The sequence below is a fragment of the Sciurus carolinensis genome, chromosome 16 (assembly GCF_902686445.1).
Source record: "Sciurus carolinensis chromosome 16, mSciCar1.2, whole genome shotgun sequence".
NCBI classification, from domain to species: Eukaryota; Metazoa; Chordata; class Mammalia; order Rodentia; family Sciuridae; genus Sciurus; species Sciurus carolinensis.
The window spans coordinates 44138832-44148253 of NC_062228.1; the positions used below are offsets into that span (position 1 = coordinate 44138832).

Genomic DNA, 9422 nt, shown 5'->3' on the forward strand with positions numbered 1-9422 from the left:
CTGTCTCTACATAAAATACAAGATAGGGCTGGGGATGCGGCTCAGTGGTCGAGTGTCCCTGAGTTCAATCCCAGTAACAAAGGGGGAGGGGAGCTCATTTTATGACTTGCGAATTATTTTTTGTGCATGTGTTTGTGAAACAGGGGTCAGATCTCCTTGTGGAAAGCTCCATTCTTGTCCCCAGTGCTAATCCAATAATGAGGACAAGGTTTTGAGAAAAAGGAAAAAGTTTTATCGCTTTGCTCGCAAAGGAGAAACACATGGGACTCCTGTCTGCTAGGCTGTGATTCTGACAGGTCTTTTAAAGAAATGATTGAAAGGCTACATTCCAGCTGTGCCCTGTCAGAGACATAATTCATTTTGCAGGCTTGAGAGCTAGTTGATTCTTAGATCTTCTGGAGCCATCCCCCAAGTCTGAATTATTTCATTCTTGTGGTTTGTGCGTTCAAGGACAGGTAACTCAGCCTAGGATAGGAAGAAGGTTACTCTTGTTTTCCCCAAGCTTAGGGTGGAAGAGAAAGAGGAGAGAAAGGAGGGGAAAGGGTCAGTTTAAAAATAAGCTGCAGTGGTAGAGCAGCAAAATTTATGTTCAAAACATGAAACAGACCCTTGTTTCACTGTGTTGCCATGGCTAGTCTTGAACTCCTGGTCTCAAAAGTGATTCTCCCACCATTACCTCCAGTCTACAGTCTGTGTCACCATGCCATAAAGTGTTTTTGCAACTGGCAGCCCAGCAAGGGAACCTGCCTGGATCCAGGCTGGTCACATTCAGTCAACTGCCTTCATAAGAAATAGACAAACAAGGGAAAAATGGAAAAATGAATTTTATGCAGTTTGATCAAACTGGGGAGAAGCAACTGGATTGCTTCTCTGCTGGTTCTACAGAAGCTACTCCAATTTCTAGGAAAAAATGTCAGTTGATAATGCATACTGTCCTAAGCATGAGGAAGTTCAGAAGCTAAAAAGTTTGGCGCTTTTTATTTCAAAAGGAGGTCTGTTTCATTTTTTTAAAAATCAACTTTACCGCTGGGTGTGGTGACACATACCTGTAAACCCTGTGACTTGAAAGGCAGAAAAATCGCAAGTTGTCAATCTTTGGAGTTTTAGTTATCTAGAGCGTGAACAGTGGTATCAAATTGTGGTTTTAATCTGCATTTCCTGATGACTATGGATTTCAGCGTATTCTCATACCCTTATTTATCATTTTTTAAGATGTCTGTTAATTTTATTTTCTATTTTAACATTGATTGCTTGTCTTACTATTGGGTAGTGTTTTACTTATTTTGAATAAATAATATACATGTTGCAGATATTTTTCTCTCTGCCTGCAGCTTATTTATTGATTTTTTTGACTGTAGTAGGGATTGAACCCAGGGTCTTGCACGTGCTCGGCTCTACCACTGAGTCACATTCCCAGCCCTTTTTAAAATTTCATTTTGAGACAGAACCTCCCTAAGTTACTGAAGCTGACTTTGAACTTGTAATCTTCCCGAGCCAGAGGAATGCAAGACTGCCTCTGGCTTCTCAGTTTCTTTTCTTTTAATTTATTTTTTATCTTTTTAGTTGTAGATGGACACAATACTTTTATTTTTATGCAGTGCTGAGGATTGAACCCAGTACCTAGCCAAGTGCTCTGCCACTGAGCTATAGCCGCAGCCCCTCCTCTGTTTCTTGATGTTTTTCAAAAAGTTTTAACTTCTGATGAAATCCAGTTTATCACCTTCATTTGTGATTCATATTTTGCATGTTTCTAAGAAATGTATGCCCACCTCAGTGTTGTGAAGAATTAGTCTATTGTTTAATTCTAAAGGTTTTAAAGTTTTAATGTTTAGGTCCATGATCCACTCTGAGGTGTTTGTGTGTGGTGTGAAGTAATGATCAAAACTCCACTAATACTGGTTTTGAACTTGAGATCCTCCTGCCTCAGTCTCCCGAGCAGCTGGGAATACAGTCATACACCACCATGCCTGGCTAAATTATTTTCTTCAGTGTGGAAATCCAAGTATAACACCATTTGTTGATGAAACTATCACTTTCCTCCTGGATTATCTCAACAACTGGGGTAATCAGGATAATAATCTGCTCAAAATGCCTACATCGTAACTCCTAGGGGATGTGAATATATTATTTAAAATGGTAGGAGAAATTAAGTTAGAAGATGGAATTGAAGTTGCTAATCAACTGACCTTAAAATAGGGAGATCATACCTGTGGGTCTGAGGCAATCACATGGGTACTTAAATGAGGAAAGGGAAGACTCTAGTGGGTATGATAGTGGCATGAAGTGTGAAAGACATGACAGGTCATTTTTTATTTGAAGATGAAGATTATGAAATTTTTGAACTTGTAAAAGGGAAGAAACATATTCTCTAGGGCCTTTCTCTTCTATCCTGCTTTTGAGAGATTTTGTCAAGAATTGATATTACTTCTATAAATATTGGGTAGAATCAGCAATGAAGTCATCCAAGTCTGAACTTTCCTTTGCAGGTAGTTTTATAAATGATAATTTAATCACTTCTTATTAGAGCATGTCTGTCTGAGTCACTTTTGGAAATTTGTGTCTTGTAGGAATTTATTTCATCTCATTTGTCCAATTAACTGGCATCTGAGATATAATAATCCTTTAAAATCATGTAACATCTGTAGAAATGTCTCCATTTCATTTCAGATTCTACTAACTTGAGTCTTCTGTCTTCTCTCCTTGATCAATCTTGCTATAGATTTGTCAATTTTGTTCATCTTTTCAATCAAACAGCTTTTGGTTTCATTTATTCTCTCTCATTTTTCTATCCTCTATTTCATCAATTTCTGTTCAAATCTCCATTTTTTCCCTCTTCTGATTTGTTTAGATTGTTCTCTTTTCTAGTATCTTAGGTGGAAGGCTAAGTTATTGATTTGAGATTTCTTCTATCATTTTTTTTTTCTTTTGGTACCAGGGAATGAACCCAGTGCTTAACCACTTAGCCACATCCCCAGTTCTTTTTTTTTTTTTTTAATTTTTGTTGTTGTTGTTGTTGTTGTTGTTGTAGATGGACACCATACCTTTATTTGTTTTTATGTGGTTCTGAGGAGTGAGCCCAGTGCCTCACATGCTAGGCAAGAACTCTGCCACTGGGCCGGGGAGATAGCTCAGTTGGTAGAGTCCTTGCAGTGCAAGCACAAGGCCCTGGGTTCGATCCCCAGCACCCAAAAAAAAAAAAAAAAAAAAGAACTCTGCCACTGAGTTACAGCCCCAGCCTCCCAGCTCTCTTTTGATTCTGGGACAGGGTCTCACTAGGTTGCTTAGGGCCTCACCAAGTTGTTGAGGCTGGCTTTGAACTTAGATCCTCCTGCCTTAGCCTCCTGAGTGGGAGATTTCTTCTTTTTTAAAACAGGCGTCTTGGAGCTATAAATTTTCCTCTAAGCACTGCTTTAGGGATTTTCATTTACTTCAAAGTATGTTTTAAATCCACTTGTAATTTCTTCTTTATTCCATTGGTTAAGAATATGCAGTTCAGGAGGTGGCCCAGCACATTCTGGTGAGTGGGTAGTGCTGTCCCCTGTGCCTACTGCCCAGGGCCAGAGGGTGCATGGGAACTGGGCGACAGGGGCTTCAGCCCTGCGGGAAATGGAGAGCTACTGTGGAGGCCCGCACCACGGAGGCGCTTCGGGGCTGCAGAGCTCTGGGACCTGGACTTGCATTCCTTCCTCGCGGGCATTTTTTGAAAACTTCGCGCCTCCCCATAGACGTGGTCACCCGCAGAGGGCGCTGGCCGCAGAGTTGCCTTTTGAGTCAGGAGGCCAGATGGAGCGCGGTGCTGCCCCACTCGCCCCAGCCACCGCCATGAAGGCTGTGGTGTAGCGCGTCACCCGGGCCAGCGTCACAGTTGGAGAGGAGCAGATAAGTGCCATTGGACGTGGCATTTGTTTGTTGCTGGGTATTTCACTGGAAGATAAACAAAAGGAACTGGAGCACATGGTTCAAAAGATTTTGAACCTGCATGTGTTTGAGGATGAAAGTGGTAAGCACTGGTCAAAGAGTGTGGTGGATAAACAATACAAGGTGCTGTGTGTCAGCCAGTTTACCATCCAGTGGATCCTCAAGGGGAACACACCTGACTTCTACCTGGCGATGCCCACAGAACAAGCAGAGGGCTTCTACAACAGATTCCTGGAGCAGCTTCGAAAGACCTACAGACCAGAGCTCATCAAAGATGGCAAATTTGGTGCCTATATGCAGGCACACATTCAGAATGATGGGCCTGTGACCATAGAACTGGAATCCTCTGCTCCTGGTGCTGCTACCTTGGACCCAAAGCAGCTGTCAAAGCTTGAGAAACAGCAGCAGAAGAAAGAAAGAGAAGACCAGATCCAAAGACCCTTCTGAATCAAGCAAAGAGCAAAATGTCTCCTGAAAAGAAGACGGCAGTGCCAGCACTGGGGCAGAGGGTGATGTGTCCTGTGAGCAGGAGCCATAGCCCCTGAAGGCAGAGGACTTAGCGCATTACCATTGAGCAGATCTGGATCCTGAAAAATTCAAGATGCTAAGCACCTACACTGCCTTAAGAATTTGGAACTGAGAAATGAAGGAGATATACATAAAAATTTGAGAATCTAAATAGCCCTGTAAAAAACAGAACAAAAACAAAGAACAGAAACAAACCCCAAGGACCATTATGTTTCCTGTAGTTGCTGTGATGTGAAGGCAGTGGGTACTGCTGAAGAGGCAGTGTGCATGGCAGAGGCACACACCCATGCCTCCCCACAGAAAGGCTTCACTGGTTTCCACCATGTCTTGGCTTGCTTTTCAGAACACGCTGGCCCAACGTCATTGGTCATCAAGTCCACTGTGGTGAATTCTGCTTGTCCATGATGGATCTCTAGCACATCTGTGCTGTCTGTGTTCTTTCCAACACTAGTTCATAAGACAGGGCCCATGTCATGGTATAAGGAGAACAACCATCAATGATAATGTCTTGTGTGAAACCCTTGCATCTTGTAAATCTTTTCTTTTTTCTAAAAATAAATATTAAATCTAAAGAAAAAATTTGATTCTATGTAGACACTGTAGATGTTTCCTATATTTTGCCTCTACAATGCCAAATGAATATGAAACAAACTATATATATTTCCTACTTGTACCAGTGAATGTATGGTTTTGATTTTGAGAACAAGCATCAATAGGATGTAAATTTTCTTGCTCTTTGAATGTGAGAAGACCTAGAAGCAGTGACTTAGTAGCAATAAGCATAACTCATACCTAGGTCTTGGTTCTTAATGCCATTTTCCTATAAAAGGAACCAGGCCTTCTCGGAGAAATGGCTGATTCTAGGACTGGGGCAGAAGATAAAAAATAAAAGACAAACCTGGAACATCTTGTAATGCCAAAACATTGGGAATACCAAAGAAAACTGTGAGTGGCCTTTGTTAAAGTGTTCTTTGTTAAGAACACTGAAAGAACTCCCAAAGAAGTATACTGGGAAAAGTTGTACAAGAAAATAAAGTAGTGGAAGGAAAGATAGTAGACTAAGACAGACATTATTACCTTGTGTACATGTATGATTACATGAATTATGTAAATCTATACCATGTACAACCATAGAAATGAAAAGTTGTACCCCATTTGTGTACAGTGAATCAAAATGCAGTCTGTAAAAATTAAAATTATAAAATAAAGTACTATTAAATTATAACCCAAGTATAAAGTATTATCCATGAGTTCATACTGACAAAAATAAGTAGTCAACTAAACAGAGAAGATTATATAAATCTCTTGTTCAGAACAATTCCAAATGTTTTATGTAGCTATTCAGTTCTCAAGGAGGTGTGCTCCTAACTCCCTAAGTGTAGGTTATACTGTGTAACTTCTTTCTCAATAGTACAGTATGGAAAATTGGGAAAAGAATAACTTGACATAGGAGAAACCTAACACCACTTAAATCATGTGATCAAATTTAGCATTGATGTTTATAAATCATATTGATAGCATGATGTAATGAGAATGGTACTTCCCCTCTGTGGTCTTCCTCCCCCAAAACCATAACCCCAGACCAATTATGGAAAACCAGGAGAAAAATCCCAACTGAGGAGCTTTCTACAAAATACTTGAGTGGTACTCCTCAAAGCTGTCAAGGTCATCAAAAACAAGGAAGTCCGACAGACTATTACAACCAAGAGTAACCTAAGAAGATGTGATTATTATAACATAATATGGTAAACTGGATAGGGCTCAAAATCAGAAATAGTGCATTCAGTAAGAACTAAGGGAATCTAAATAATGAATGAACTTCAGTAAATAATAATGCATTAGTATTTGTTCATTAATTATAAAAAGGTACCATACTGTTGTAAAATCTTAATAGTAAAAACTGGGTATGTGCAATAGAAGATCTCTGGTACAATTTAAAATTTTTCTGTAAATCTACAAAGTTCTAAAATAAAAACTTACTTAAGGAAAGAAAAAAAAGAATATGCAGTTCAAAAATAAAAAACAAAAAAAGGATTTTGCAGTTCAACTTCCACATTTTGTGAATTTTCCATTTCCCTTCAGTTATTGATTTCTAATTTTATTTCATTATGCTTAGACATTCTTTTCTTATTTTTATCCTTTTAAATTCATTGAGGTTTATGTTTTAGTATAGAATTTTCCATGTGCACCTGATAAATGTATTTTCTGTGCTCTGTGCAGTGTTCCATAACTGTCTGTTAGCTACCTAATTGTACTGCCCAAGTCTATTTCCTTGCTGATTTCCTGCTTAGCTCTACTGGGTATTCAAAGTGGGGCACTGAAGTCTCCAACTCTTACTGTTGAATTGTTTATTTCTTTGTCATTTTTTGCTTCATGCATATTGGTGCTCTGGTAGATGGGGATTAGCTCAGTAGTAGAGCACATGTTTAGCATGTCCAAGCTCTGCACCCAGTTCCTAGCACTGTCCCCATATGTGTGTGCACATGCATTCATGTGCTGTTATTAGATACAAATACAACTTCTGTTTTCCTGGTGGACTCACTGTAAAATGTCCCTGTTTACAGGTGGCACACACCTGTAATCCCAGTGGCTCAGGAGGCTGAGGCAGGAGGATCCAGAGTTCAAAGTCAGCCTCAACAACTTGGTGAGGCTGTTAGCAACCTAGTGAGACCCTGCCTCAAAATAAAAATAAATAAATAAGGCGGGACGAAACTAAATTCAAAATGGATTAAGGACCTCGGAATCAGACCAGAGACCCTGCAGATTATAGAAGAAAAAGTAGGTCCAGATCTTCAACATGTCGGCTTAGGACCAGACTTCCTCAACAGGACTCCCATAGCACAAGAAATAAAAGCAAGAATCAATAACTGGGATAGGTTCAAACTAAATAGCTGTCTCTCAGCAAAGGAAACTATCAGCAACGCAAAGAAAGAGCCTACAGAGTGGGAGAAAATCTTTGCCAATCATAATTCAGATAGAGCACTAATCTCCAGAATCTATAAAGAACTCAAAAAACTCTACACCAAGAATGCAAATAATCCAATCAACAAATGGGCTAAGGAAATGAACAGACACTTCACAGAAGAAGATCTACAAGCAATCAACAAACATGAAAAAATGTTCAACATCTTTAGTAATAAGAGAAATGCAAATCAAAACCACCCTAAGATTCCATCTCACCCCAATTAGAATGGTGATTATCAAGAATACAAACAACAATAGGTGTTGGCGAGGATGTGGGGAGAAAAATACACTCATACATTGCTGGTGGAGTTGCAAATTTGTGCAGCCACTCTGGAAAGCAGTATGGAGATTCCTTAGAAAACTTGGAATGGAACCATCATTTGACCCAGCTATCTCACTCCTTGGCCTATACCCAAAGGACTTAAAATCAGCATACTTCAGAGATACAGCCATATCAATGTTCATAGCTGCTCAATTCACAATAGCCAGATTGTGGAACCAACCTAGATGCCCTTCAATTGATGAATGGATAAAGAAACTGTGGTATATATATACAATGGAATATTACTCAGCCATAAAGAATGATAAAACTATGGCATTTGCAGGTAAATGGATGAACTTGTAGAATATCATGCTAAGTGAGATAAGGCAATCTCAAAAAACCAAAGGAGAATGATCTTGCTGATAAGTGGATGATGACACATAATGGGGGGTGGGAGGGGTTAGTGTTAGGGTTAGAGTTAGGGTTAGGGAGGGGAGCAAGAATGGAGGAAGGGAGGGGTGGGAGGGGTGGGAGGGGTGGGGGAAGGGAAAAAATAACAGAATGAATCAAACAACATTACCCTATGTAAATTTTATGATTACACAAATGGTATGCCTTTACTCCATGTACAAACAGAGAAACAACATGTATCCCAATTTGTTTACAATAAAAATAAATAAATAAATAAATAAGGCTGGGCATGTGGATGAGTTGGTTAAATGCCCTTGGAGTCAATCCCTCATTAAAACAAAAAAATATACCAAAAAAACAACAAAAAAAAGCCATTTATAGAATCTCTGTGAAATTTTTTGTGGGGGCAAATCTGACAGTTTTCTCTATTTCTTCTTTGTATAATGATATATTTAGACTTTCTATCTTGACTGGAATCAACTTTGGCAAATCACATTTTTCCACAAAATTATCCATTCAACTAAATTTTTATATTTATTTGTACAAAACTGTGCAACACAGTCTCTTAGGACTTAAAAATGTTCTCTTTAATGATTTTTCTGTTGTTTCTCGGTTTGTATATTTGTCTTTTTTTCTGTGGTTTTTCTATTTTATTGTTAAACATCTTCCCAATCTAACACACACAACCAGTCTGTAGACTTTTTTTGGTAAGTTGTTTTCTATTTATTTTTGTTCAGTGCTGGGAATAGAGCCCAAAGCTTCATATGTTAAGTTTTGTTTTATAAATCATTAATTTTAGTATCAGAATAAAGCTGGCCTCATTAAATGAGTTAGGAAATGTTCCCTACTATTGTAATCTGAGTTTGCAATAACTGGAATTCTTTCTTTTGGGAGGAGGGAAGGGGGCTACTGGGAATTGATCACAGGAGTGAGTAACCACTGAACCACATCCTCCGCCCCGCGTCTTTTTTTTTTTTTTTTTTTTTTTTTAGACACGTTGTTACTAAATTGCTGAGGCTGGCTTTGAACTTGTTATCCTCTTGCCTCAGCCTCCAGTTACTGGGATTACAGGCATGTGCCACTACTCAGGTTGGAATAATTTCTTAAATGTTTGCTAGAATTCATCATTGAAACCATTTCTCTAATATATCAGTCAGCAAACTACTACTCCCAAGATTGTTTGGTCCCTTTTAAAAATTAATCTCTCTGATCCAGATTTTTAAAACCAGGGGAACTGAGACCTGGAACCCATGGAAATTAATTTACCAATCCTGGGTTTCCTAAATCAGATGACACTTGAACTCAACTGTGAGGTTATTAGTTCAGTGATTCTCCAAAT

The 9422-nt window shown here is 39.0% G+C and overlaps 1 pseudogene; it reads left to right on the top strand.

The window, feature by feature from the left end:
- Positions 1–3822: 3822 nt before the first annotated feature.
- On the top strand, positions 3823–4965 carry LOC124966415 (D-aminoacyl-tRNA deacylase 1-like; annotated as a pseudogene).
- The last annotated feature ends 4457 nt before the right edge of the window (positions 4966–9422 follow it).